A 24918-nucleotide genomic window follows, 5' to 3' on the forward strand; every position below is an offset into this window, starting at 1 on the left:
CGTTTTTGCCGGCTCATTGGCTGCGTGAAATCCATCTGCAGAAGCCACAGTGGTGAGTTTTGACGGTGGTCCGGCCGCGGCGGGACTTAACCGTCGTTTCTTGCCTCTGGCTAGGAGGACTTTGGAGGCTCGGACTTCGGATCTGGGGTGGCCGCTCGGTCTTCGCTGAGACGAAGGGGGCCGCGCTGGGCGCTGCGCGGAGCTCGGTGCTGGCTGGTCGCGAGGACGGCGAGCAACGGAGCTATTGCTGGCGCCGGGGCGTCGAGGCAGGAAGAGGTTCATGGCCTGCGTCGTTTTCTGCACTTCAGAGAAACGATCGACGATCCCCTTGACCGCTGGTCCGAAGAGCCCAGACGGGGAGAGCGGGGCGTTTAGGAAGGCCGCGCGCTCTGTTTCTCGCATGTCCGCGAGCGTGAGCCAGAGGTGGCGCTCAGCTACCGTGAGGGAGGCCATAGAGCGTCCGAGGGCCTGTGCTGCGGTCTTGGTAGCGCGGAGGGAGAGATCCGTCGCGCTTCGCAAATCCGTGATCAACTCAGCGCCACAGCTCTTCTCGTCCAGGTCGCGGAGGAGATTGGCTTGGAGGATTTGCAGCACGGCCATAGAGTGCAGAGCAGATGCAGCTTGACCGGAGGCAGCGAAAGCGCGGGCGATCAGCGATGACGTCACTCTGCAGGCCTTAGACGGGAGGGCAGCCTTTGAGCGCCAACCAGAAGGCGGGCAAAGGTGCGCTGCGACCGCCTCTTCCACCGGAGGGATAGCATTGTAGCCTTTCTCAGCCGCGCCGTCAACTTGTGAGAGCGTCGAAGAAGCCTGAGACGAGACCCTCGCGGAGAATGGCGCGTTCCAGGACTTCGCGAGCTCCTTGTGAAGCTCTGGCAGAAAAGGTGCAGTCCTGGAGGTGGGCGCACGGCGCCGACTGTTTAGGAAGCATCCGTCAAGTCGATTCGGCGCTGCCACCTTGGGCGGGGCCCATTCGAGGCCTAGCTGCTCGACAGCCCGGGTGAGAAGGCGCAACAGTTCGGCGTCCTCACCCGCTCGAGAGCATCCGGAGGCTCGGACTGAAGAGGTCGCGGAATACCATTCCTCGCTGTCGGAAGCCATGATGGAGCAGCTGTCGGCGCGTTCCGCGGCCGCATCCGCCTCATCCCCGGAGGCGGCAACAGAAATGGCGGCCTGGGGTGGGGGCGGGGAAGGTGAGAGTGAAGCGGGCGGGAAGGGTTCCGGCGAGCTTCTCTCAGCGAACTCCGGAGTCCGCTGCGAGCGGCGCTGCGAGCGGCGCTTCTTTCTGCGCGGCTTAGCAGAGACTGGAGGGATGTCGTCCTCGAACTGATCGAGTCGAGCCCGCAGGGTCGACATCGTCAGTTCCTCGCACTCCGGGCATCCGCCGGCGAGAAGTGCGGCGGCGTGATCACGGCCCAGGCAGAGAGCGCAGATCACATGGCGGTCCCCGGAACTGAGCTGCGCGTGACACGAGCCGCAGGTGGAACGAGACATTTTGGAACAAACGCTCGGCTCTTTTTGAGAAAGTGTGACGCAGCGGCGACAACACTGAGCGTGAAAAAGGATATGGGCTGCCGGATAGCAGAGCAGGCACGGATGGCTGAAGGTGGCGCGATGCTGCCGGCTTCTTCAGGCGCTGTCCTCTGCTTGCTCGTCTGCACGATCACGGCGGCGGGTTCCAGATCCAGCGATGCGAAGGGCTTCGCTGAAGAAAAGAAAATCGAATATGCAGCCCGTGAGCCCTGCTTATATACACGTGGCCACGCCCCACCTGTAGGCAAATGAAGCCAGGTGGGCGCGAAGCGCCCTCATTGGTCGCCACGTCACGCGGGCTCACCGATAGGCTGCTGCAGTTGCCAGCAGAGTAGCCAATAGCACGCTGGAATAGCCTGCTATGGTCTGCCAGGCTGCCGCACTGCGTTGACAATGTTACAAAATTAAGGATAATTTTGGGTTTTTCAGAAATCTCGAAGAAAGAATACTTTCCCGATGCGTAAGGAACTTACGCAATACGAGAGAACCTCTCGTAAGAGAACCAATATAGTTTAATAACAGCTTAGTTTTAAGTTTTTTTTTTCATGTTGTTTATTTACAACTTATTTGTAAGATATTTCAGTCTTTTATTTTTATTTCACTAGGCTATATGCTTTATGGCTACACGTATGACTTATTAACATTTAAATATACGTTTAATATTCTCAGCAAGAGTGTCAAGTCTTAAACTGTTATTAAAATTAGTAGATTATGGATTAATTTGATAATTAAAATGGTTATGGATAAAAAATACCAGCATGGTTAACATGCCAAGACAAATAGTTCACTGTTATTTAGGTATAAAGCTTAATTAGTTCTGATAAAGAAAGGTGAAATTTGTACATATATACATACACATCTCTTTTTGTACATATACATCTCTCTCTCTCTCTCTCTCTCTCTCTCTCTCTCTCTCTCTCTCTCTCTCTCTCTCTCTCTCTCTCTCTCTCTCTCTGCTAATATGCATCCTTTACACACTTTCCCCCTTTCAATCACCTTTAATCATTAATCCTTCCTTTACACACTTTCCCTGACACTCTATCACTGGCACATGAAACAGCAGTCTGGGTCCTCTAGGCTACTGTCCTAGAACCCTCTCAGGCAACCACACTTCCCATTTCCGTAAAAACCTGAGCAGGATTTGAAAAAAAGTTTTACATGTTTTGCACACTTTAATTTAAAAAGGCACCCGCAATTCAGCCTTAGATGTTTCACTCCATTTCCCCCAGTTCACAACACCTGTAGCCAAAAACACACACAAAAGAAAACTCTTTCATATGCATATCTAAAATTATGTTAGCCATGGTACTGCTTTAGAAAATGCAAGAAGCAAGATTACTTAAAGCCAACCTTATACCCATTAGGCCTTATGCATACTTCATTGCACACATTTAAACTTTAACAAACTTACTGTCAAGCATGCGTAGTGTGCCTTCTGTCTGAACAGGGCCTTGTTTACAACTGCACTAATGCAACTGCAAGTAAGAGACAGATTCATGTAGGCATCTCCATCCTGTAGCATTACTTCTAGGAGTATCATCACCAAAATAAAGTATTTCTAAAAGTATTAATCCTTGCTTGAATGGAATACGACAGTATTCCAGCACTTAAGAAAAAAAAAAGACATCTTACATTCAAGGGTTAGGGTTAGGCCCTAATGTCACAAAGCTCTGTGAATACTGAAATGGTAAACATTACAAATACATTTGCTCAGACATGTACTTGATAAACATATAGTAAGCAAAACATCAGCTTTATAAACTTACCATCAGGACAAAATCAGCTGTTGCTGAGATGTTGTCGTGGAAGAAGGCCCTGTTGATGTTGACATGCACAGTCAAACTACCTTGAAAAAAGTTAAACAATTTCCAATGATTTTACAGTTACTTATTCAAATGAATATTGGTACCGCAATATCATTGAGATGGTATTCATGCCAAGGCCCAGGAGATATGATTTGTGCAATGTTTCTGTGATGACAAAACAAAGACCATAACTTTAAAAACAGTTACTGCACTGCATCAAACAAAACAATACAAGAGAACTGAAATGTGGGGCAGAACCAGAACTTCCCATGTGTTATATGACCATTTTCATTGACACTTTTCAAAAAAATTATCTGTAAAATAATTAGATCCTAACTCCAAGACCATTTAAATAAGGCTACTAAAAATAAAGTCAGATGAACAAGTCACATAAAAACAAACATGGTTAATATCGGCCATAGTTTTATTAAAATGTGGTTAGGAATGACCACAATGTCTGAACAGTGCACTATAAAACCTGTAGATAAGCATGTATTCTTCCTGACTAAATGTTTTGCCATGCAGAGGATCAAGGGGAAAAAAATGTCATGCTCCCCTGGCTTCATAATCTGTTGATAAGACACAATATATACACCAAAAGACAACTGCATTGTATAGATCACAACAAATCATTTTATTCATGGAAAAAAGTTCTACAATATAATTTTGTATATTGTTAAAATAAACTTGTCCTATCTCTTCTCCTGGTTCAGTTTTACTACTGTATTTCTTTTTAAGGGGCTTATTTTGGGAACACACACACATAATATATATATATATATATATATATATATATATATATATATATATATATATATATATATATATATATATATATATATATATATATATATATATATATATATATATATATATATATATATATATTACACATATATATATTACATATATATATATATATATATATATATTACATATATATATATTACATATATATATATATATTACATATATATATATATATATATATATATATTACATATATATATATATATATATATATATATTACATATATATATATATATATATATATATTACATATATATATATATATATATATTACATATATATATATATATATATATATATATATATTACATATATATATATATATATATATATTACATATATATATATATATATATTACATATATATATATATATATATATTACATATATATATATATATATTACATATATATATATATATATATATATTACATATATATATATATATATATTACATATATATATATATATATATATATTACATATATATATTACACACACACACACACACACACACACACATACATAATACATACACGCATACACACACTTAAGCCCTAGTATACTATGCTGTTGTATACTAGGCTACAATGGTCTTGGGAAACGCAACCCTGGTTATTTGTGTGATATGGTTGAGTGAGTAAAGTTACACTCTTCTTTTTTTCACATTTCATTTTAACAACGCTCCACAAGCCACTTTAGAATTAAAAATTGTAATTACACAAATTGCGTAGCTCGTCCCTTCTCATGCAGCGATAAACAGCGGAAATGAAAAAAAAAAAAAAAACCTGGGGCACGTTCAAAGCTCAAACCGGTGCGCAACGTTTTGCTACGGTTTCCGGTTGAACGTCATGTTTCCTGGAAACGGCGTGTAACGCTGTGCAACGGGTTTGAGATGCGTTTTTTCTCGTTTGGTGGGTGTGTCAAATATGTCAGTCCAATCAGCAGCAACATGTATATAAACCACGCGGTATTAAAGAGACAGCTCACACAATGGGTCCAAGTTGTTTACAAATGGATCTTTAGATGTTTACAACAGCTCAGTATACGCAACAATTGAAGATATTAGAAGACATGATTGTCGTAAACAAAAATACAGCATATATATCAACATGTGATGTATTTATTTATATTTTTAGCTTCATTGCAAGGCAAATTTCATATATGGTAATTAAGTGCTTTACATAAAAATGAGAAAGAAAATACAAGCTATTAAAAAAGTAAGAACTAGAAATAAAATAAAATAAAATTACCAGGAGATAAAAAAAAGGTTCATTAAATGGGATTGGGATGTTGTCTTTTATTCTGGACGGTAAGGGCAGTGCCTGCATGTATTTTACAGTATTAAACACGTATTTATATCGATTTCATCAGGCTCCGAAAATTCCTCGAGAAGAACACAAAGAATGGCCTTCTCGGCTGCCATAGTTACAACTCTTGCGTCAACAGAACAGGGTGTTCAACTAGACATTCTCTGGTTCAACGCAGCACCGTTTCCGTTTAAAAAAACGTTTTGCAACGTTTTGTAGGGGCTGAACGCAGCCCTGCTAGAAGAATCGACGTCATGACTTGACCCGTCCCCATGTGCAGCCACGCCTCGATCTGCAGTGCTTCTCAATTTTTTAGAGTTCAAAACGGAACAAAGGTTCTCAGTAAATAAATATTGAGCACTGTTGTAACCAGGATCATTGTGAAACAGACCGCATCAGCATTTTGTGCGTGATGGACGAAAAAGACGAAGATATAGGTGGGTAGACGTGCATCTAACTAACTGTCTTTCGGCTGTTTTGTTTTTCTTGGAGTTTTACTAACTTGAATATTTACTGTAATATTTGCATTGTCTGCTCTGAATAGCTTGCAAGAAATGGTTCACCCCTGTAGCATGTAGCCAAAACGGTAATGGTTTACAAGAAAAGTTTTTTTTTTAAAGATATAAAATAAGGAAAATGCATTTATTAAATACTCCAAAACTCCATGCATACGACATTTAAAGTGATTTAATCAAATTAACAGTAATAATAACGACTTGATTGTGATCTATAAACGCTTTTTTTGCTATATTTTACCACATTTGCACAAGCATTTGGAAAGATTGTGGTTTCTTTTTGCACAACATTTGGCAAAAAAAAAGGAAGTTTGAACAAAACTTCAAACATCATTAATGCTGCCTTCACGTGCTCTCGGAATTATCGTAAATAGGAGTTCCTAGGTACAAATTGCACGTGAACGCGCTCCACCTTCGAAATATGAATGGGACGAGCTCGTAATCACGACTTTAGAAGTGGGAATTGTCAAATTTCCGATAGCACGTGAAGGCACCAACAGTCACGTTGAGATTTGTTAAATCATGTTAGATTTCAGTGCCTTTTAGTGTAGCCTACTTGCCTAAGGGCAAGTTTGAGTACAAGGTTTAACTTTTTATTTCACTTTATATGTTGAAAAACTGCTGATTTATGTTATCTAGAATGATCTAAAGTGCATGTCATAACATAACCCTACTTCACTGGAAGGAAGGAAATCTGACCTTTTGCAGTTCACTTGTTGAATGACATTAATTTGCTTATTGGGCTTGTGTGGCCAAATGCAGAATCCTAATTTGATCTTATTCATTTTGTGTCATGACTTTTAATCGTTTTATTTTATTATAAATAATAAATCTATTTTTCCAATTTTAACTGACATTTAAATGTGATTCAATGAGGAACTTCCTTTTCTAATTATAAATAATGAGGTAAAACAAAGTGTTTCACTTTTTTTTTTTTAAGAAGTAAGGAATTTTCAGAGGGAATTCTGAGGGAACTACTGTATGCTGTTAAATGGGAGGAAATGTTAAGTAGCATCTCTCAACATCCCATAGTCACAGTTGAGGTTTGACTCATTATTCTTGTGAAAACAACGTACACTTTAGCATGCTTCTGAAAAGAGTTACGGAAATAATATATTTTAAAAGAATATACTTGAGTGCAAACTAAATGTAATGTTTTATTAATATATAATTTATAAACATAATTTATAATTTATAAAATGTATATTAAAGGGTTAGTTCACCCAAAAATGAAAATTCTGTCATTAATTACTTACCCTCATGTCGTTCGACACCCGCAAGACCTCCGTTCATCTTCGGAACAGAAATGAAGATATTTTTTTTGAAAAAAAAAAAAAATTATTTGAAATCTGATGGCTCTGAAAGGCCTCCAGTGGCACAATGCATCGGGCCGATTTTTGCGATATTTTTACATGTATCGGCATCGGCGATACAAGGCTGCTGCAATCGCCAATATTTTTTTCAAGAGATTAAGTTAAGTGCCCCTAAGCATTAAATGACTAGGTTGTAAATAGTTTTAAAAGTATAAAAGTTTTAAGTATAGTACAGTCAGTGTGCACTTTATTATGATGCTTGCTTGTTGATACTGTTTGTAATAGTGTAATTATTTTATTTATGGTTAAATATTTATTTTCAGAATTTAGTTTCACCACTGAACTCTTTTTTTCTTGTTCTACCTCACCTGTTTTTACAATTTGTTAAATATTGTTTTTTTTTTAGTTCAATAAATGTTCATTTTTTTAAACTTAAAATTGTTATCATCATGATCATTGTGTCATTTTTATGATGTAAATTGAGGGAGCAAAAGCAGTATCGGCTCCAAATATCGGCTAAAGAAAATCGGCAGCCCGTATCGGTCATCGGCTAAGGCTAATGAAAAAAATCGGTATCGGCATCGGCACTAAAAAAATCCATATCGGTCGATCCCTAGTTCACTCTCAAGTGATTTTTTTGCGCACAAAAACTATTCTCGCCGATTCATAAAGTTATTTTAGAACCACTGTAGTGAGATGGACTTTGTAACGACGTCTTTAGTACCTTTTAAGGGTCTTGAGAGTGAACCGTGCATTGTGCCAATGGAGGCCTTTCAGAGCCATCAGATTTCAACTAAAATATCTTAATTTCTGTTCCGAAGATGAACGGAGGTCTTACAGGTGTCGAACGACATGAGGGTAAGTAATTAATGACAGAATTTTCATTTTTGGGCGAACTAACCCTTTAAACATAATTAGTTGAAATTAAGATGCTTTTTTAAGTCACTTAAAGGGATCGTTCACCCAAAAATGAAAATTAGCCCATGGTTTACTCACCCTCAAGTCATCCTAGGTGTAAATAACATTTTTCTTTCAGACGAATAAAATCTGAGTTATATTAAAAAAGTCCAGGCTAATCCAAGCTTTATAATGGCAGTAATAGTTGCTCTGTTTTTGAAGTCCATAAAAAATGCACCTGTCCGTCGAATAACGTGCTCCACACGGCTCCGTTTGTGTAAGAAAAATGACAATATTTAAAACTTTATAAAGTAAAGTTTCGGCCGACCGCCTTCCGTATTCAATTTATGGAAAAAGTTTTGAAAGTGCCTCGTCAGACATCACGTACGCATCTTGAATTGCGAGAAGGAACTTTCAACACTTTTCCACGGAAGGCGAACTCTACTTGATAAAGTTTTAAATATGGATATTTTTCTCACACAAACGCATTGATTCACTTCAGAAGGCTTTTATTAAAGGTCCCGTTTTTCGTGTTTTTTTGAAGCTTTCATTGTGTTTACAGTGTGCAATATAACATGTGTTCATGTTTCGCGTGTAAAAAAACACAGTATTTTTCACACAATTTACTTATCTGTATACTGCTGTTTTCACTGTCCTCAAAACGGCTTGAAAGATTTCCCTGTTCTATGAAGTCCCTCCTTCAGAAACACGTAACGAGTTCTGATTGTGCCAGCGGTTCCCATGTTGTGATTCGACAGCAGCTTAGGGCACGCAGAGCGCACGTTACCGGAAAGGTCACGCCTCTCACCATAACGGGGATGCATGCGCTCAATGATCTCTAAGTACAGCGTCCCTGGGAAAGCCAAACAAAGGTGACTTGACTCCGGGATGAAAATAACAGCGTCTCGACGACATGGCAACAAACAAACTATACGAACGCAACCGAACGCAACACTTCCTATTCTCCATGCGGAAGCAACAAGACCACGCCCCCTTTTTCGCGTGTTCTTGTGGGCGGAGGTTAGTCGACATACTGCTCTACTGACGTAATTAAAGCAGGAAATACCAGGATGTAGTCCTAACCAGCCGTTCGCTGTAGGCTTTGAAAGGGAACTTCTGTTAAATAAAATATCTCGCTTGGCATTGAACTTTGAGCTTTATAATTTTACAGGTATTATAAATGCTCTAACAGCAACATTACACACTAACTAAAGTTTGAAAAATGGGATCACGAAGAACAGGACCTTTAACACCCCGGAGCCATGTGGAGCATGTTATTCGACGGACAGGTGCATTTTTTTTATGGACTTCAAAAATAGAGCAACTATTACTGCAGTTATAATGCTTGGATTAGCCAGAACATTTTAAATTTAACTCAGATTTTTTTCATCTGAAAGAAGAATGTCATCTACACCTCGGATGACTTGAGGGTGAGTAAATCATGGGCTAATTTTAATTTTTGGGTGAACTATCCCTTTAAAGGGGTCATGACCTGGATTTTTCCATTATTTTAATTTGTTCCTTGTGTCACGTCAAAAACAAAGGAAAACTGGTGCGAGGACTCAAGTGCAGGGAAAAAGGTATTTATTACAAAATAAACTCAAAACAAAACCCACACTGGGGCAAAACATCATCAAACTCATAAACAGAAACAAACTCAAAACATACCAAACACGGGGAGTCGTTGACATGACATAGAACATAGAGTTTAAATAAGGGACAAACAAGGCAGGTGATGAGGAACAACAGGTGGGGCAAATAATCAATGATTGGATAACAAGAGGGTTGGAGTCAGACAAGGACAAGGGCACATGCTCAAAATAACAAAACCCCACAATGTGATCAACGAGACAGGACAGACATGTGACACCTTGAGGCTCACTCATAATGTTCATAGAGCTTTTTTTCTCAATATGTAGGAAAAATTATTCTTTTCAATCTTCATTCTGACCCTCTGTCTAAAATCATCTGTTTGGGAAAGCGTGGCTCATTAAAAGCACAATATGTAAGATTTTTGGATTCAAATATCCAAAAATTACTAGAACAATGTTATATATTTTGTTGACTTGTGTACTTGCATTATCACACATATTTCCAAGAATGTTTAAATCCAGAGAAATAAGCAATTTTAGCCAGGACACGGATCGTGTCTGTGTGTCTCCTATCAATGACATCATACCCGCGTTACCCTTGCTATATAGTTCAACACTTAGTCACAGTTAGGTTACTTGATTTACCTCGAGTACCATGTTTTACCATGCCTAATATCGATCTAGCTCACTGCAGTGTGCAACAAGTGCCTCCATAGTAGCCGCTGAGCGAACACACAGAGTAGCTTTATAACAACTTTCAACACACTCAAATGTATGTAATATGATGATAAAACAGCGCTGCGTTACTCCACATACGCATGAGCGGAAGAAGCGGAAGCGTTCGCATAATAAAAGCTCCGCTGCTCTCGAGACGTGTGTCGCGCTTGCCTCCAGCGGCCTCGTTCCGCTCCCACCTTGCTTCATACTACAGTAACATTAATAAAACTTTAATACATTAGCTCATCCATGAATTGATTTGCTTTGTTTTGATTAAGCGGCCAATCTTACATACTGTGCCTTAAAGGCACAATGCCCAGTAACAATGCCCACTCTGTATTACATGTAAGAAAACATTATACATATAAAACTTTTATTAACAGACATACATAACATTATGAAATCCTTTACTTGCGGTTTGTGATGTAGCTGCTGTCAGATCCAATACAGTTGCTGGTTCATCTATCAACAAAAGTTTCTTTACGAACCCCCCTTTACACCGTGCCTCGTTTACAAAACCATCTTCAGTCAAATGCTCCGAACAAACATGTTATCCTCCGACATGATCTAGGATGCCAGTAAAATAAACCACCCACTTGTTTTCAACGCTGGGATCCTTCTAAATTCTGTTCGAGCTGTTTAAACTGGATGCAATCTTTTACTCTTCCATTTGTCCCGTTGTCGACAGACTCGAGTTACAAATTACACAGTTCCATTTTGTACTTAAGTGTGTTAACATGAAAGTGCACTATTTAAGTACACTTAAGTAGCCTTTTATTTTAACAGCAATTTTTTAAATATATATATTTTTCAGATTTTAAGTAGTGCACATTCATTAGAATTAAGTTTATCTATACACGTTGTCCTAAATCTGGTTCAAGTCTAAATTAACCCACTTGTAGCCTAGAAATCTAGACGCACACTAGCGGCAGAAAATGTATTTTGCCGCGAGTGTAGTCTAGCAACTCTCGGTAGACCTGAGAGCTGGAAAAACGTCTCGGTTACGTATGGTAACCCTCGTTCTCTGAAGGAGGGAACGGAGACGTACGTCGGACGTACCGACGAATTGGGATCACTTCTGGGAGCCCCTATCAGCTTCAAGCTATCTAGAACCGGCCAATGAACAATTGGCGTGCGAGATTTGCATCTCGCGCTCCGCCCCGCGCCGCGGGTATAAACAGGAAGCGAGAGCGAATGCACGCTGTTTTTCACTGAGGAGCCAAACGTAGTGGCTCAAACTGCAGTGATGGTACAGCAACTGTAGCGACGGGACGTACGTCTCCGTTCCCTCCTTCAGGGAACGAGGGTTACCATACGTAACCGAGACATTCCCATTCAGTCGGTCACGTTCGACGTACGTCGGACGTACAGACGAATTGGGATCTCTATGGAAAACGCCATAGTTACTACCACTTCCAGCGCCCAGCGATGAGCCCCTCAGACCCCGATCTGATGCGGGCGGGAAAGTTCACGCAGGGAGAGTCCAAGCTGCTGTTCCGCAAGACCCACTCAGCTGACTGTATTGGATAACGCTGGGAAAGTGTGCCTGTGAAGGCAGCTGCGGAAGCCACATCATGCCCAGAGGGAGTTACCATGTGGAGAATACACGTATGGGCTGGCCGTGGGCAGCACAACATACAGAAGTCCCAGGGGTGGCCCCGGCCAATTAGTGGAGGGGGACAACACGTACCTGGGACGGCAGAGGAAACTCTGCCGAGGGAAAGACACGGGCTCGCCGTAGGGAGCCGTACCGTGGAAAAATACACATATGGGACCGCCGTAGGGGTCACTACATATGGAACCCAGCCTAACACAAGTTCCACCAATGCATACGAGTGTTAGACCTGGCGTCGAACGCTCCGCCGTGTCCGACTGCCGCGGGTTGCGGAGGACTCAACAGGGTTCGCCGTTCCGGGGAACTCGGCTGGAGCAAAATAAGCGCACGCATCCGTCTACCATAGGGGAGGGAATGGCGCAGCAAGCCGACACTAGAACAGGCCCTTCCGTGTTACTGACTATGGGAAGTGAGCACACAGGAAGATACCGGCTCTACACGGAGGCTATAGAATCTAGCGAAGAAGATCTAGGAAGAGGCTACACCCTAGTGGAGTGGGCTCTTAACCCGAGCGGGCAGGGCACGTCTTGGGATTGATAAGCCAAGACGATGGCATCCACTATCCAGTGGGCCATCCTCTGCTTGGAGACAGCCTTTCCCTTCAGCTGTCCTCCGTAACAGACGAAGAGCTGCTCTGAGGTCCTGAAGCTTTGCGTTCTGTCCACGTAAGTCCGGAGAGCACGGACAGGACAGAGAAAAGCTAGGGCTGGGTCTGCCTCCTCCGAAGGCAGCGCTTGCAGGCTCACCACTTGGTCCTGGAAGGGAGTAGTGGGAACCTTGGGCACGTATCCAGGCCGGGGTCTCATGATCACATGAGAGTTACCGGGCCCGAATTCCAGGCACGAATTCCAGGCACGATTCGTCGACCGAAAATGCCTGCAGGTCCCCTACCCTCTTGATGGAGGCCAACGAAGTCAGGAATATTGTCTTTAACGACAGAACTTTCAACTCAGCTGACTGCAGAGGCTCAAAGGGTTCTCTCTGTAGTGCAGTTAGCACCAGAGTTAAGTCCCAAGAGGGTATGGAGGGAGGACGAGGCGGATTTAATCTCCTCGCTCCCCTAAGGAACCTGACGACCAGATCGTGCTTACCTAGAGATTTTCCATCTACGAGCTCATGATTAGCGGCGATAGCGGCAACATAGACTTTGAGGGTGGAGGGAGAAAGCCTTCGCTCCAACCCATCTTGTAGAAAGGTAAGCACAGATGCGATCGAACATCTTCGGGGGTCTTCTCGGCGAGAAGAGCACCAATCGCCGAACAGGTTCCACTTCAACGCATAGAGGCGCCTCGTAGAGGGGGCTCTAGCGGAAGTGATGGTGTCAACTACCGCTTGCGGTAGGTCACCTAGAACCTCTGCGTCCCGTCCAGGGACCAGACATGGAGTTTCCAGAGGTCTGGACACGGGTGCCATAGGGTGCCCCGTCTCTGAGTCAGGAGGTCCTGCCTCAGAGGAATGGGCCAGGGAGGTGCTGTCGCAAGGAGCACTAGTTCCGGAAACCAAGTCCGGTTGGGCCAATACGGAGCAACCAACAGGACCTGCTCCTCGTCCTCCCTGACTTTGCACAGTGTCTGCGCAAGAAGGCTCACTGGGGGAAACGCATACTTGCGTTCTTCCCGGGGCCAGCTGTGGGCCAGGGCATCCGACCCGAGGGTCCCCTCGGTCAAGGAATAAAACCACTGACAGTGGGTCGTCTCTGGGGAGGAAAACAGGTCTACCTGTGCGGCCCCGAAACGACTCCAGATTAGCTGGACCGCCTGGGGATGGAGTCGCCATTCTCCCGGAAGTACCTGCTGACGTGACAGCTCGTCGGCCGCACGATTGAGAAGGCCCGGAAAATGAACAGCACGAAGCGACCTCAGATGCTTCTGACTCCATAAGAGGAGATGGCGGGCGAGTTGCGACATGCGACGGGAGCGTAGAACACCCTGTTTGTTGATGTACGCTACGGCCGCAGTGTTGTCCATCCGGACCAGAACGTGCTTGCCTCTGAGTGGCACTTTGAAGCGGCTGAGTGCAAGACGAACTGCTAACAACTCGAGGCAATTGATATGCCATTGCAGTTGAGGCCCCGTCCACAGACCCGATACTGCAAGCCCGTTGTACGTGGCACCCCAACCCGTGGATGAGGCATCCGCGGAGACAACGGTGTGCCTGGACACTTGTTCTAGGGGAACTCCCGCCCGGAGAAACAAAGGGTCCGACCACGGGCCGAAGGTTTGGCGGCACCTCGGAGTCACTTGGACACGGAGGGATCCGCTGTGCCACGCCCATCTTGGGACTCGATCGTGGAGCGAGCGTTGAAGCGGTCTCATATGAAGCAATCCGAGCGGCGTTACTGCGGCTGCGGATGCCATATGCCCCAGGAGCCTCTGAAAATGTTTCAGTAGTACCGCTGTCCTGCCTTTGAACGAATTCAAGCAGTTCAACACTGACTGGACGCGCTCCTCGGTGAGGCGCGCTGTCATGGCGACCGAGTCTATCTCCATACCGAGAAAAGAGATCCTCTGTGTGGGACAGAGTTTGCTCTTCTCCCAGTTGACCCGAAGTCCCAACTGGCTGAGGTGACTGAGCACCTTGTCCCTGTGTTCGCACAACTGCTCTCGCGACTGGGCAAGGATCAGCCAGTCGTCGAGGTAGTTGAGGATGCGAACGCCATGCTCTCTCTTGGGAGCAATGGCCGCCTCCGCAACCTTCGTAAAGACGCGGGGCGACTGGGACAGGCCGAACGGTAAGACGCGGTACTGATATGCCCCTCCCTCGAACGCGAAGCGCAGAAAGCGCCGGTGTCGAGGGAGAATCGAGACATGAAAGTATGCGTCCTTCAGGTCGATCGCTGCAAACCAATCTTGGGGACGGATGCACCTGAAGATGGGCTTCTGCGTTAACATCGTGAACGGCAGCCTTTGAAGGGACCGGTTCAGGAATCGCAGGTCCAAGATCGGTCGTAACCCGCCGCCTTTCTTGGGTACAATGAAGTACGGGCTGTAGAACCCGGACCTCATATCGGCTTGAGGGACCGGCTCTATCGCGTCCTTCGCCAGTAGGACAGCGATCTCCGCCCTGAGCACGGGGGCGTTCGCCTCCACTACAGTCGTGAAGTGAACGCCCCTGAACTTGGGGGGACGCCGGGCGAACTGAATCGCATAGCCGAATCTGATGGTACGGAGGAGCCACCGAGACAGGCTGGGAAGCGCTAGCCAGGCTCCTAGACTCCGAGCAAGGGGGATCAACGGCACCACAGACGTACCTGCAGCGGGGCAGCGAGGCGGAACGCAGGGATCCGGCTTGGACGGCATGGGAGCGGCCCAAAGCGGGATCTGAGTGTGCTGTGCAACACTTACCTGCATCCGCGGAGGGGACGTGCGAGTGTGGGGAGGCCGCTTGTGTGCGTCCCGACAGCCGGCGTCCCCTGCTGGCGAAGGGAGAGGTACTTGAGGGTGGCGAGGCATGGGAGCGTCGACCACCGCCAAGCGCGCTCTCTTTGCACCCAGAGATATTGGAAACTGCTCTTTTATTGAAGTTTTGGGTGCCGCTGGGGCCAGCGGCGGAACAGATAAACAAAAGATTCTCCCCCGGCCCTCCTCCGGGGGAGGGAGTGGTGCTGCAGCCATCTCCCTCAGAGCAGTTTATTCCATCTCTGGGCGGCCCGTCTCAGGGTCGCTTGCGACGGCGCTTGCCACCTGGCTTGGCAGCGGCCTGAGCGGGCTGGACATCCTTCCCACGGCCGGCCCCACGCCGTCGGCTGGTGTTAGGCTGCTGCGGTGCTTTGGCGGGGGCGGAGGCGGCGGCGGGTGGACGTCCTCGGCGGGGTGGAGGCAGCAGCGGGCCACCGGGGCAGGATGTGCTTGATCGCCTCCGTCTGCTTCTGGGCGGCCGAGAACTGTTGGGCGAAGCTCTCGACCGCGTCGCAGAATAACCCAGCTGACAAGATGGGGGAGTCCAGGAACCGATATTTATCGGTCTCCCTCATATCAGCTAGGTTAAGCCAGAGATGCCGCTCCTGGACCACAAGTGTGGACATCGCCTGACCAATGGCACGGGCGGTGACTTTCGTCGCCCGGAGGGCGAGGTCCGTCGCCGTCCGGAGCTCCCGGAGGAGCTCTGGGTCAGGCCTACCCTTGTGCATGTCAAGGAGTGCCTGGGCCTGGTGGACCTGAAGCAACGTCATGCCATGCAAGGCGGACGCAGCCTGTCCGCAAGCCTTGTAAGCCTTTCCAGTCAGACTGGAAGAGAACTTACAGGCTCGGGACGGGAGACGTGGGTCACCGCGCCAGTCAGAGGCGCGCTCCACTGGCGGGATCCCCACGTAACCCTTGGCTGGTCCGCCGTCGAGGGTAGTGAGGGGGGAGGAGTCACTCGGCTGGTTTCTGGCAGAAAAAGGTGCCGTCCACGACCTCGTGAGCTCCTCATGCACCTCCGGGAAGAAAGGTGTCGGGGCGGGACGCTGAGAACCAGCGCGACCCGCCCTGAGGAACCAATCGTCCAACCTAGAGGGTTTGGGACACGGTGGAGGGTTCCACACGAGCCCAACCCTTTCGGCGGCCCGGGCAAGCATAGCAGTCATCTCGGGCAGCCGTTGCCACTCTCCCAGAGGGAGGCAGTACAGCTGACATTTCATCCTCCGAGGACTGAAACTCCCCCTCCGATGCAGCGATCGACATCTGTTCGTCCGCTGGAGCTCCAAAAGTCACCACTGGTCTCCCGTGGGAGGGTCCAGCGGGTTCTCTTGGAGGCTCTACCGGCTGCGGAGCTGAGGGATTAGGAGCCTGCGGAGGTTCGCTCGGCGGGTTTGCCCTAAACGTAATCCTCAGATCACCCTGGCCATCCAAAGAAGCAGGTCCACCCGGGTTAGGGGTAGACCTAGTTCGTGGGATGGGTAAGGGGACTCCCCCAGCCCGGAGGTAGGAGAGTCTCGATCTTAGCTCCGATATAGTCATGTTCCCGCAGTGGGAACATGTGCTGCACGTGAACCGGCTTATTGTCGAGCCCTGTATATATATATAATCAACAAAAAATACTTATTAGTAACATGAAAATTACCTTTCTTTGGGAGGGTTTGCCTTCGCCATGCTTCCTGGAAGTAGGGGTAGGAAGTTGGCAGTCTCAAGTGACAGTAAGGAAGATAATACCTTTTTTTTTCTTCTTGAAATCCTTTATTTGGTTGTTTGCTTGCATGTCATTGAGACATAAAACATGGATACATCTAGAAAAATACTTTACAACTAATCACTGCGGCTACTATAGTTGGCGCCGCATTGGGCTTAAATGGGAGCTCTTTAATAGTACTTTTATGCAATAATACTAAAACACTCGTAGGCAGGACCTGTTTACTGATATAATACTGCCTTTGTTATCTAGACCTTTTTTGAACTTCACGTATGACACCCAACACCAAAGTGCTTTCATGTACCGCAAGCGCAAAAATGCATTTTGAGAGCAATCGGAGACTGTTAACTGCAAATGTTATCTTAAACATAAACATATCCGGTTGGCTAAATAGATCTCTGCTTCACAAAGCAGCAGCACATGTCTGTCAATATGAGCACAATAAATCACACACCAGCTTCTTAAAGGCACCATGACCAACTGAATTCAGACTGAAGCAATTGTTTACATGTATTATTTCTGTTATCAGTGCATTTTATTTTTGCATTGATATTATTAGGCACCAGACAGACTATGTTTCAAGAGGTTCTCAGGGGTTTAAGGTTATTGTGCCTTTCATGAGTACACATAAAGTGTGCCAATTGGGACGAGGCCATTCTCTTCAGACTGTTGCTGTGTGATGACAGTTAGTCTCGCGGAGCCGGCCCTTCAGAATGATGGCAGTATATGGGAGGATATCTGACTGGCATGTTAAACATCTGTGTCATGTCTAGGGGCGTGAAAATGTAAAGACGATGTCCCTACAACAACAGACTGGCGTGCATCTAATAAATTCATTAAAGAACGTCCATGCAAATACATGCAAATACATGTTGTTAACAATGATTAGGGTATATAGAAGATTTAACATGAGTGCATGTTGATGCAGAGCTGCATCATCTGAATTCCTCGCAGGAGTTGGACTATTCATCATGGCACCTTTTAGTGGGTGGGATATATTAGGCAGCAAGTAAACATTTTGTCCTCAAAGTTGATGTGTTAGCAGGAAAAATGGGCAAGTGTAGAGATTTGAGCGAGACTGACAAGGGTCCTTGGGTCCTGCCATCCATGTGGATGCTACTTCGACACGTACCACCTACCGAAGCATTGTTGCAGACAACAACAACAACGGGTTTGGTGTTTTTTGTTCAGCACATCCCACAGATGCTCGATTGGATTGAGATCTGGGGAATTTGGAGGCCAAGTCAACCCCTCAAACTCGTTGCTGTGCTCCTCAAACCATTCCTGAACCTTTTTTGCTTTGTGGCTGTGCGCATTATCCTGCTGAAAGAGGCCACAGCCATCAGGGAATACCGTTTCCATGATATGGTATGGTCTGCAACAATGCTTAGGTAGGTGGTACGTGTCAAATTAACATCCACATTGATGGCAGGACCCAAGGTTTCCCAGCAGAACATTGCCCAAAGCATCACACTGCCTCTGTCGGCTTTCCTTCTTCCCATAGTGCATCCTGGTGTCATGTGTTCCCCAGGTAAGCGGCCATCCACGTGATGTCAAAGAAAACGTGATTCATTAGACCAGGCCACCTTCTTCCATTGCTCCGTGGTCCAGTTCTGATGCTCACGTGCCCACTGTTGCCGCTTTCGCTGGTGGACAGGGGTCAGCATGGGCACCCTGACTGGTCTGCGGCTATGCAGCCCCATACGCAACAAACTGCGATGCACTGTGTATTCTGACACCTTTCTGTCAGAACCAGCATTAACTTCTTGAGCAATTTGAGCTACAGTTGCTCGTCTGTTTGATTGGACCACACTGGCCAGCCTTCGCTCCCCATTGTGCATCAATGAGCCTTGGCCGCCCATGACCCCGTCGCAGGTTCACCACTGTTCCTTCCTTGGAACGCTTTTGATAGATACTGACCACTGCAGACCAGGAACACCCCAGAAGAGCTGCAGTTTTGGAAATGCTCTGACCCAGTCGTCTAGCCATCACAAATTTGCCCTTGTCAAACTCGCTCAAATCCTTACGCTTGCCCATTTTTCCAGGACAAAATGTTCACTTGCTGCTGTCTAATATATCCCACCCACTAACAGGTGCCCTGATGAAGAGATAATCAGTGTTATTCACTTCACCTGTATTTTGAGTAACTTTGACAGCCCTAAAAATATTTTATATTTACAACCTTAAACATTTCCTGCCATGTCAAACGTCACTAATCCTTATTCTTTACACAATATCAGTATTTTTTTTCATAGTTATAAAATTTTGATGAATGTGCTTTGCTAAATTAGCATTTAACCTACTCCTCCCATCATTCACTGCTATATTTTGAGGGCATTGTTTCTCTGGCATACAGGCCTCATTTCGCCCATTCTTCATGCTAAATCTGAAGCACGATCTCTGTTGAAGGAAACCCACTCCAGCTGATATTTATATCCACTTGTTAGTGGCATTGTTTGCGAATGTAACAAGATGTTTGTGTGAAGTATATATAACTCAATGCACTGATACATTCAGACAAGCACTGCTGAGGGAAAGAACCCTAATGACTTAATGAACAGCTGCCAACTACTGATTGCTAAGAAATGTGTTTATATTCTGTTGCCTAGCAATGCAACATAATATAACATGTATGTTCTGTGAACAAAAATACAGAAAGACAAAAGTGGAAAACAAAAAAAGGATAAGGAAGAACAAGTTAAACCACTATTGTGAATGTCAATAGAATGCCTAGTTATAGGTAGGAGAATTTTTATTTTCTTGCAATTGGTTGATACAGTGAATGTTCCAGGATCCCTGATGATGCTCCAGGATCAACACGAATGATGATCAGGGACTTCATGGAAAATTCGGTCACTGATTTAAGGCGGTTACTGTTTGATAGGAATGTTGTTCCAGGTCCAACAAAGGATGTTGATACTGGAACATGTTGCTCTTGGATAAATCCGATATATCATGCAGTCTCTCTGTCTTGCGGCAGACACCTTTGACCCCAGCCTTCCTGAGGAGGGTCCGTCTGCTCTTCCCCCAGGCTGGCTGGACAGTGTAACAGGCTACGAAGAACACAACGGCGGAGGTGAACGAGCTTCATGTGTATCACTCATTTATTACAGATAGATTGATATCTACAGTTTAATAACAGCCCAAAACAAAGGAGAACATACATTTGATCACCATACTTATAATAACATTTATTCAGAATCAGAATCAGAATGAGCTTTATTGCCAGGTATGTTTACACATACTAGGAATTTGTTGTAGTGACAGAAGCTCCACAGTGCACAGAATGACAGTGACAAGACACAGATAATAAAAATAACAATAACAATATACAAATATACAGACAATGTGCAAAATAGCATAGACCCAATATACAAATTAAAAATAAATTATATAAGCAACATACTATGTACACATATTAGGTTTATTAATATTATTTTTAAGATACTATTTTATAATATATATAATATACGGTATATGATTATATATACTCAGCACAGTAATAATTATAATTCAAAGTTATTTGTATTATTAAGATTGTATTATAATACAAACATTGTTATTATTATTATTACTACTACTATTAATATTATTATTATATACTAATATATACAATTATGCACTATAATAATAATAATTTATTATTAAGACATTATTAAAATGTAATAACATTTATTATTGTTATTATACACTAATATATACAATAAGTCAGTATAATGATAATAATAATAATTTATTATTATTAAGACATTATTTAAATGTAATAACAACATTTTAACATTAACGAGTATGTACAATAAGGCAGTATAATAATAAATGATTAATAATAATAATAATAAATAATTTTTTGAGGCACTTATAATAATGTACTATAATATGCGTTAAGACATAATAACAATAATAATCATATTTTTATTACTACTGTTATTAAGATATTAGTATTATAATAATGCACCATTATGGCATAATAATACTTATTATTATTATTATTATTATATTAGCCTCTTGATAGTAATAATAATTAGTAGTAGTATTATTATTACTATCAAGACCTTATTATTATAATTATGACATTATTATTTCTATTATTATGACATTATTATTATTATAATAAACTATTATATACACTAAAGCACTATAATAATATTTTATTATTATTAATATTATTAAGACACTATTATTATAACACTATTGTAAATTATTCATACGATACTATAATAATAATAAAATATATATAATTTAAAAATATATTGTTGTATTATAATCATATTTTTTATGGTGTAAAAATGCTGAAATTATAAAAAATTGCTTTTGCATATCAGATTCTTAAAAAAAAAAGAGATTGGTATTGGTTAATCTTTAACTTATAAATACTGCATATTGTATATGACCTAATATCACAGTTATGTCTCGATTGCTTGTCATAATTTAGTTTTTGATTTGATATTCAACTTTTATTTTTGTTTGTGTACTTGATTGTAGACTGTAAAGATCAAATCTGCCCTCCTCCACCGGACTTTGTCCCTAAGCCTGAAAATGACAAGAATGCCTCAGTTCCAAATGTCATGTACGTACAGTATGTCTTTTCAATATGCAATGACATTTTTTGTAGGTTGTTATGAATACAAAAACACACACATACAAAATTTGCCATAACATTATTATTTTGTATATTGCTCATTGCATATAGATCTATGTATTTATTTGCATACTGACAGGGTGCCCACTGTCTCAGAGGATGTAGCGAGAGACGCTCTGCTCCAGTTTGTGGGGACAAAGTGGACATACAGCAGCAAACCTGCCAAAAATCTGATATTCAAAGAGCTAAAGCCTTTTACAGTTTACCGTGTAAATCTCTCCACAATATTATCCAATATCATCCAGTTTTGATCTGGAATGATTCATATATTATTATTATTATTAGATATAATTATAGTTATATGATTGTGCCGTTTTTCCCTTATCTTTTCAGTACCGCCTGGAAACATTTACAGAGTCCAGATCAAGTGCATGGGGATTGGAGCCGCACACAGGTGCCTGATGACACAAATACAATTAAACAAATCATAAAAATGTCTGTATCAAATTAATATATTTTTCTCAGGTCAGTGTGTGGATGGGCCTCAGAATGGAGTGAGTCCTCTACCGTGGCACATCCAGGTGTCTTACCCAACCAAATTTACTGACGCCATTCAGAAAGTCAGGGTCCCACACTCTTCATTCATAAAGGTATGCCTTTAAAGTGCCCCTGTTATGCTTTTTCAGGTATGTGTAATGTAGCTGTTTGGGAATGCAAAGTTTCAAAGATCAAAGTGCACGATAAATTGAGATATCGTGCCCCAAAGGAAAGAACCAATTCTGAAATGCCTGAAACAAATCGTCAGTAATTCCAGCCTTACTTCCTGTTCGAACCTATGTAGAGTTTGACAAATTTGCATAATGGCAGCCTATGGTCTTCATCGTCTGACCAAATAGGGCAGAGTAGACCAATCACAACAGACTGGGCCATCTGAGCAATCAGAGAAGAGTAGACAAATCACAACAGACTGGGCCGTCTGACCAACCAGAGAAGAGTAGACAAATCACAACAGACTGGGCCGTCTGACCCAAACAGAGTAGATTAGATCAATCACAACAGACTGAGCCCTCTGACCAATCAGAGCAGAGTAGACTAATGACAACAGACTGAGCCATCTGACTAATCAGAGCAGAGTAGACCAATCACAACAGACTGGGCCATCGGACCAATCAGAGCAAAGTAGACCAATCACAACAGACTGAGGCATCTGACCAATCAGAGCAGAGTAGACCAGTCACAACAGACTGAGCCATCTGACCAATCTGAGCAGAGTAGACCAATCACAACAGACTGGGCCATTGACCAATCTGAGCAGAGTAGACAAATCACAACAGACTGAGCCATCTGACCAATCAGAGCAGAGTAGACCAATCACAACAGATTGGGCCATCTGACCAATCTGAGCAGAGTAGACCAATCACAACAGACTGGGCCATTGACCAATCTGAGCAGAGTAGACCAATCACAACAGACTGGGCCGTCTGACCAATCAGAGAAGAGTAGACAAATCACAACAGACTGGGCCGTCTGACCAACCAGAGAAGAGTAGACAAATCACAACAGACTGGGCCGTCTGACCCAAACAGAGTAGATTAGATCAATCACAACAGACTGAGCCCTCTGACCAATCAGAGCAGAGTAGACTAATGACAACAGACTGAGGCATCTGACCAATCAGAGCAGAGTAGACTAATGACAACAGACTGAGCCATCTGACTAATCAGAGCAGAGTAGACCAATCACAACAGACTGGGCCATCGGACCAATCAGAGCAAAGTAGACCAATCACAACAGACTGAGGCATCTGACCAATCAGAGCAGAGTAGACCAGTCACAACAGACTGAGCCATCTGACCAATCTGAGCAGAGTAGACCAATCACAACAGACTGGGCCATTGACCAATCTGAGCAGAGTAGACAAATCACAACAGACTGAGCCATCTGACCAATCAGAGCAGAGTAGACCAATCACAACAGATTGGGCCATCTGACCAATCTGAGCAGAGTAGACCAATCACAACAGACTGAGGCATCTGACCAATCAGAGCAGAGTAGACCAGTCACAACAGACTGAGCCATCTGACCAATCTGAGCAGAGTAGACCAATCACAACAGACTGGGCCATTGACCAATCTGAGCAGAGTAGACAAATCACAACAGACTGAGCCATCTGACCAATCAGAGCAGAGTAGACCAATCACAACAGACTGGGCCATTGACCAATCTGAGCAGAGTAGACCAATCACAACAGACTGGGCCGTCTGACCAATCAGAGAAGAGTAGACAAATCACAACAGACTGGGCCGTCTGACCAACCAGAGAAGAGTAGACCAATCACAACAGACTGAGCCATTGACCAATCAGAGCAGAGTAGACCAATCACAACAGATTGGGCCATCTGACCAATCAGAGTAGAGTAGACCAATCACAACAGACTGAGGCATCTGACCAATCAGAGCAGAGTAGACCAGTCACAAGAGACTGAGCCATCTGACCAATCTGAGCAGAGTAGACAAATTACAACAGACTGAGCCATTGACCAATCAGAGTAGAGTAGACCAAACACAACAGACTGAGCCATCTGACCAATCAGAGCAGAACAGACCAAACACAACAGACTGAGCCATCTGACCAATCAGAGCAGAGTAGACCAAACACAACAGACGGAGCCATCTGACCAATCAGAGCAGAGTAGACCAAACACAACAGACGGAGCCATCTGACCAATCAGAGCAGAGTAGACCAAACACAACAGACTGGGCCAGACTCAGAAAGGAGGGTTAGAGACTGAATCCTTAATTTAACCTTTTCAGTCACTGTGAGACATGAGGTGGTGTTGCAATGTATATTATTAGAAATTAGAAAATACAAAATTAGGAACCTTTTAAAATAGCATTACAGGGGCACTTTAAATAATCTATATGCATATAAAGGTAGTTTACCATCGAAGCCAGTTCAAAATAAAGAGTATTTTACCTCATGCACATCCTACTCTAAATGTATCACCATAAGTCATTAGGCTTTTATTCGTGTTTTGATGCCTGTTGGATAGCATTCGTCCATTGTCATTGCAGCCTTGCCACCGTTGTCATGGTAACGGCAAAGTGAGGTGTACACACTGT

At 43.8% G+C, this 24918-nt stretch overlaps 1 protein-coding gene across 1 annotated transcript in view; it reads left to right on the forward strand.

Annotated features, from left to right (window-relative positions):
- The first annotated feature begins 5794 nt into the window (after positions 1–5794).
- LOC307120605 (semaphorin-3D) overlaps positions 5795–24918 on the forward strand; it is a 121128-nt gene continuing 102004 nt past the window's right edge. Inside the window, exon 1 of the mRNA XM_079807718.1 lies at positions 5795–5896. The gene's annotated coding sequence lies outside the window, so the exon portion shown is untranslated. The remainder of the gene's footprint in view (positions 5897–24918) is intronic.

Source organism: Gobio gobio, assembly GCF_949357685.1.
Source record: "Gobio gobio genome assembly, chromosome: 24".
In the NCBI taxonomy this organism is placed as follows: domain Eukaryota; kingdom Metazoa; phylum Chordata; class Actinopteri; order Cypriniformes; family Gobionidae; genus Gobio; species Gobio gobio.